Raw genomic sequence first — 7,218 nt, forward strand, 5'->3', positions numbered from 1 at the left:
TGAAGAATAGACAGGCACGCGATTATTCTAAAGCTAGTTATATGTTCGTTTATAATTGTATAGGTTGAAATGAGATGACGTCAAACAGTCTATTCCCAGCTTTTGCGAGACTCGATAATCGTCGAAAATGTTAAAATCCTTTGCCTTTTAAAGAGGAAAAATGAAAAGTAAATGATACTTCTTGTCAGATGTAAGATGGTCAGAGAAGAGGTTCGGAGTATAAACCGGAGATATATAAAAGTTGCTTTAGAGGAAAAACTTACGATATTCTTTCGGTGCACTTTCATTCTTCTGAATGCTCTGTATACGATCACTATGAGTTGGTTTGTACGGTGCTAAAAGGTATGGATACATGCTGCGTGAAAAATGCATGAGAATCAAGCTGGGCGAATAGTAATGACGGTATTGCGCAGTGAATATTTTTCTCCGGCGTGCTGGATCGGTCCACGTGCTGGATGAGATCCGGAAATCTGAAAGCACCGTAGGGACAAGCGAGCGTGAAAAGTTACAAATGTTATCCACGTTACTTCGAGACCTCACCCCAGGGTAAAGAGACTTATTCGATAAAAGTTGCAAAACGCGTAAGATAACCGCAGTCGAAATTTTTTTCTATGTTTTACTTTCATCTGATTTCGAAGTGTGCCCCTTGTGCAGTTTGAGTTTACGAAGTTAGAATTCACGTAAATTATATTTAATTATAAATTTAATTGTATCTCTCTTGGGTGTAAGAAATCGATTTTTCTTCAAAATTCGCCTTAAATGCTGTACGTAATTTTACTTTAATAATTTTTAATCATATCTAATTTTAATGTAATGACCTTTATATCTTTAGTATGTGTGTGGTTACTGAAAATTAATAAACTGTATTAACTACATTCTACAACAAAAACAATGCCAAATGTTACTGCTACAATTAATAGTAATTTTATCAATAATTATAAAGTAAAAAACATTTTATATTTATGTTAGAAACGGTTCATTCAAGTCCTTAATTAAAATTTTTTGTTAAATTTTATTTGAGTGTTAATTTATTATAATGCAATTATGTTATTTGAATATTTTGTATTGAATTGATATTCAACATTTCTTAATATCAAAATAACACAATTTATAAGTAAATGAGCAAATAATATAAAAATAATGTGTTTTAAAACGTAAATTCTAAGGTATAAATGAATAAATGAATATTAGTTTAAAATATCATAAATATTAATTTTCCTGAAAAAAATATGCTTCCATGGTTTGCTTACATTATGCATACATTATGTCAGTGTTACATTTTTTATGTTAATTTTATACATAATATTTGTGTTACTTTCTAACAGATTCAGCTTGTGTTACATTAATATAAAAATTTGAGTGGACCGTTTGGGACTCGTGAAATGTGGTAATTTTAAACACAAATTTTTCAACTGTGTACATATTAATCCTTAATTAGTAATATAAAAAAGTCAATAATTAATGCATGAAAAGGTCGGTTTTGTGGAAATATTTAATAATTTTGCTAGATACAGACCTGAAAATAATTATGTAAGAATCTCAAGCATGAAGAGCAATGCTGGAAAAGTTTTGACATTGTAGCACCCAATGTTGAATCTTCTACGTAATTATTTTGATGGGATCAACAAGGTTATTTTTAGATCTGTAGCTAAATTTTTAAATACTTTAGCAAAACCGTCCCTTTCGTATAATAAAGGATTTCTCAGATTTTACTTCTTTTTTAGTCTCTTTATATGATTTTTAAAATATAATATTAATTATATTTTTAATTAATTATATATACATATTATTTAAGTATATATTTTATAATTGACTAATATTAAACGATAAGGCTGTCATTGCGGACAAATGTCAATGTATTTATTTCGGTAGAATTCTTGAAAGTACTCGCATAGTGTTCTAGGAAAATTTTCGAATGTCGTAGCGCTGCTTTCGAACGAGCTTTCGAAAGGGAACGTGAAAAGTTACCCTCCAGAAGACGAAGAATCTCGTTCGTGGATGTCGGCGGACCGCGCACGGATGAATAAAGTTCCTGGAGGTCCAACGGTAAGATCGATGGAGCCACGTTCAATCTGTCGGTGTGCTATCCGAGCTACTTCCCGCGTATATACTCCGTACGTTACTCGCGGCGTATTCCACTTGCGGCTTGAGATGACGATAAGTTCCGCTGGCTTCAATTTCCCGATGAGAGGCGGAGCGCGACCGTTCTACCATATACGCGCGGTACGATAAGTAACGGAACGTCGTTCCGGAAATGGGTCTTGCCCTGGAATGGCGGAGCGCGGCTCAGTCCCGGTTTTTGGTAATTTTCAAATCTCGTTAAATCTCGGTCGAGGTTATAGCAAATGAGAATACCAGTAAACGTTGGAATTTGACTGTGTTATTTTTACAGTCGCTCGTCCTTTAATCGCAGCTGGGCGTGAAAGCGGTCCGTGCGTTTGTACAGAATGGTGCACCGCTTTGTTAGTTGACTGAAGCTGGACGTGAGTAAGGGCTGAGTCATACCTTCCTTTCATAAAACGTAAGCACTGCGCGTGTCTGATATTTCTCTCAAGAGAAGCATCACAGACTCGCTCGTTTAATGACGTTTTCCTTAGAATTCTCAGAATCTAATTTAGTCCTTAGAATTTAGTTCTCCTTATTAGTTAGAATTTAATAAACTGAAGTTACATGTATTTACTCTCATTGTATAATGTGTTTATAACTGAACTTTGAATATTTTTCTCATAGTTATCCAATTTTTTTTAAAGTAAAACTTAATCTTTAAAGGAAATGAACTCTATAATATATTGGAGCGCACTTTTTCTATACTAAAATATAGAAAATTACGGCCCAATGAAGAAAAACAAAGCAAACAAATACTTGTTTTTCTGACTTTTTCCTATTTATGTATTGAAAAAAAAGATTGGCTGCTGCTGTCAATTAAAAATGCTATGTCATATTTTACCATTTAATTTACTGTAGCAGCCAATCTTTATTTTCAGTATGGTAATTAATAAAACAACATTAGTCAATCAATGAGTCTCTGACAAAGAAAACAGTCTTTGCATCAAAGTGTCATTGTCTAGGAATTGGGGGACACACCCACTTCTTGATGGCTCGGTCCAGTATATTGTAGAGCTGGAAAAGCCTGTAATGGCACTAAAATAGTGTTATATTTTGATGCAAAGGATATAATGACATAATGAATTATAATCAATCTAAAAATCTAAATCAAGGAAAAGTTATAAGATTTTCAAAATAAAAAATCCCCGTTCTCTAAAGGTTAAATATATCATATGCTATATTTATATACTAAAATTTGAAAAATTTTAAGTGTTTTAAGAAATTTTTCACTCCAGAATTTTCATAAAGGTTTGCAAATAGGACTAGTGTTTCAGACATCTCTTCGTTTTCCAATCAATGAAAATCTCTATATGTATTCTGGGTCGCGTTGTAGCTGCAAATCGAGTAAGCTCCGAATGCGAGAGGAAATGCCTCGTTTGAACGAGACACGCGACACAAACTACGGAAGAGACGATGTCGTCAACGTCGGAGCTGTACGTGCGGAATTCTAATTCGCCATGCTCGATTTACAAAACTTTGAGCACGATTTTGTGTCAACGATCTTACATTACGCTTTGTGTGACGTAATGTATATACATTGTCAAATCCGATACTTTTTCCGATTCAAATAAGTCAACGCGCGACAATCCTTTAACATGATGAAACAAATGTTATGTAAAATGGAATGTAATCTGTAATTCGCAGAAAATGGGATTTGAAGAACTTTTGTGCCATTTCAAGCTGTTTTTAAGTGTTACTGTAACTTTTATTATAAGAAGATGACAAAAAAATTTGGCCACATAGTCTTGTGTTTATCAAATAATAATAATAATAATAATAACAACTTTATGGATGTGCAGTACAAACTACTGCAGAGCAATGAGACAAAAGACACTAATTAGCAAAGCATCATCAAAAGGTGAGGTATCATCATAATGCTGCTTAATGAAACCTAGACTTTGAACGTAATTAGCAAAGAGTAAAAACTAAAGAATAAGATGAAGAATTACAAGTAAGAATATGGCAAAGAAGTAAAATAAACTCAGAATTACATTAGAAGGTGAAATATGTGAAACAACAAATGTAATAGATAATAATATACGCGAAATATTTATAGTTTATTAATATAATTAAAAAGTAGGAGAAACAGATTTACACAAAGCTCGTAATCATTTTACAGCAGACGCAATGTGCCGAAAGACAGCAGACTTAAAAATAGCAAAAGAAGTAGCAGAATGAATATTGAGAGAGTTGAAATGTTTTACAGCAATATAAAAGAACGCAGCTTGGAATTTGGATGATGTAGAGAATAGGAGAGTAAGGTTTGGGAGCGTGTAACAGAAGTAGAGGTTGTATCAAAGTTTTCAGTAAAATCATTAGTAATGCATTTATAAAAAACAAACTATATATGAACTTATATTTTATTAAATTAATTATATATTATTAAATACAAAAAATTATAATTAACATTTAAAATATCCACCTTTAACTTTGATATAATGGGCGAGTTCAAACCGATAAAGTGGCAAGCTTGTTGAGTGCATCCGAATGATTGATTCTTACCTGTGGATTCAACCAATTATATTTAATTGCTCAATGAGCAGACCTAGCCGCTTTGCTGACTTGAACTCGCTCAATCTTTAAGATGCTTCGAGAATGCATCAATGATGATCGCGCATCTTTCCACGGATAAATTCTCCTAGGCAAGCAATAGATCAGTTTTCAGTTCATCGGTAAAAAATCTTTTGGTGCAGGGTCTTTTATTTGTATTTATCACTTCACGGACCAGAGCTTTGTAACAAGGTAACTTATGGACAGTTTTACTTTTTAAAGATCTTCGGAGTCGAATTCGATTCTGGTCTCAAAATTCTTCAAATTAAAAAAAAATAATCTAATTATTGTGAAATTCGGATTTAGGAGGTTCTTAGTATCTTTGAGTTTGAATGTAGCCTGAAAATATCGAATTTCAATAGGATAGTAACTTCCATGAAGGAGGATCTAGTGTTACAGGGTTCATAATCAGAGTATGAAAGTAGTTTGGAAATCAGTAATTATTCAGTACTAACTGATCAGTATAAATTGTTTACGGAGCACTAATAAACAAAACTAGAAATTTGTTACGTGTATATTTCGCAATTAGAAATTCCCTAAAATCGACTTTTATGATAATCAAATTTTTTTTTTAATTTTGTCAGTCATATTGAATCTCCATTTTGAATTTTTGAATTTTTGACCTGAGATTTGAATAAAGCATTAATTATTAAAAATTATTCTATAGACCAAGTTTTATAAAAATTAAACTAATAATTTATAAAATAAAAAGAAGTGATCTGAAACGGCGTCTTCAAAAAGTTATAAGTAAATATAAGTAATATAACTAATAGTTCAGGATTTTTGTAAATATGTTATACTATCACGTAGCAAGCTGATCTTAATTGTCGTTAAAAATGTTAGTTTGCTGCTTATAATAATTTAATAAATACCTAAAACTTGTCATACAAATTCATCGTGTATGTGCCTTTTAAAGTAAATTTTATTCAGAGTGTATTACTTACCTGAAAGACGATGTTCGATTATCATCCAAGTTAAACTTCTAAAATTAATATCGTGAGGCATACAAAGAGACAAAGCCAGTTCTTGTAAAACGCATATTGTATATTACGTGATTTCGTTTTCCTCACGATAAAACGTTAGGTTCGGTTTAAATTTATATATTATAGCACGCAATTTCTCTCTCTCTCTCTCTCTTACACACACACACACGTACACACACACTTTCATAGCATGAAGATTTGGTTGGCTGCATGAAAGACAAGCGTACCTTCATCACTGTACAACACATATTCAGATGATGTTTATGCGAGCCGTGTTTTAAATTTTGCTGTTGAGATAATATAATTACGAGATACGAATTAAATTATGAAATTATGAAACGTATTTGTCTCCATATATACGCTAAAAAACATAGCATCTGAATATGTATGTGGCGACTTTATACAAACATACAATACGTTAACACCCTGTCACAAAGAACGGGCACCGATATTGGTAAGCAGACGCAGTCGATGCACTGTCTGCTTTAATCATTCTCTCTTTAATACATTTCATTAAAAGTTACTGTAGATTAATTTAATTTACAGCGTATAATATATATATATATATATGCATCCATATTATATTATTATTATAATTAACAATGATAATTCATTATAATAATCAAAATAATCTCGTAATATTCAACAAACCCTATCAATAGGCAACAGTCTCCGATAGACCGATAACCAATGTTGTCGACGAGATGCCTTTTAATTATCAATAATAAAATAATATTTGATAAAACGATGAAAGCTCGTGATCCTGTTAATTGAAAAATTTGCGAGTTCCGTGTGAATCCTCACACTTGTTTCACGCTAAAAAAAAAAACGCTCCGATGGATGCCGAGAATTTTGTAATATAATGGTGTGAATAGTGATGGATGGAAGCCGAATTGAACAGCGCGATTTGTCTCGATTATCACAGCCATAGTGATACGCGATAGCAGCCACTCCAATGACTCGGTTAGCAGTTTGTGCTCCGAACCTTTATTGTTTACCGGTTATTGGTTATTCGGTTTTACGCAGATTTATGATTTTACTATAGCTTTAGTCATTTCCAGCTGCGAAAGCGACTGCACTATGATAATTTACCGATGTGCTAATATCGAGTAATCAAATGCGCGCCAAACAGCACAATCGATGTTAACAGCGTCGCCGTATCGTTTCACAATGACCGAATAATTTGCTTCGCATCTGGTAAGCAGCATGCTATATTTGCGGTAATTTAGTCGGTACGAGCGCGTCTTGTTGGGTATCGCACAGAAATATTCAAGCCTAATGGAATTTCGCGAAGTGAAATTCGATCGAGCCGAGCTGAAAATGAGATAGGCACATTAGTGAACGACTTATCACATTTTAACAAATCCATAATACTCTTATAAATGAGTACATAATATTGTTAGTTCTCGGACGAATTAATTAGCTAAAGAGATTAAAACCGGCCGTTCACTGAGGCGTCTATCCTGCGTGGAAAATTTTAATCCCGTGTATAAACGTTTGAATAAAATTGTGCTGAGAATTGACGAAGGTATTATTTTGCGATACAGAAATGCTCCGACATGAATCTCGCGAATGCCGA

Source organism: Mycetomoellerius zeteki, unplaced genomic scaffold (genome assembly GCF_001594055.1).
Source record: "Mycetomoellerius zeteki isolate Tzet28-1 unplaced genomic scaffold, Tzet1.0 scaffold58, whole genome shotgun sequence".
NCBI lineage: Eukaryota > Metazoa > Arthropoda > Insecta > Hymenoptera > Formicidae > Mycetomoellerius > Mycetomoellerius zeteki.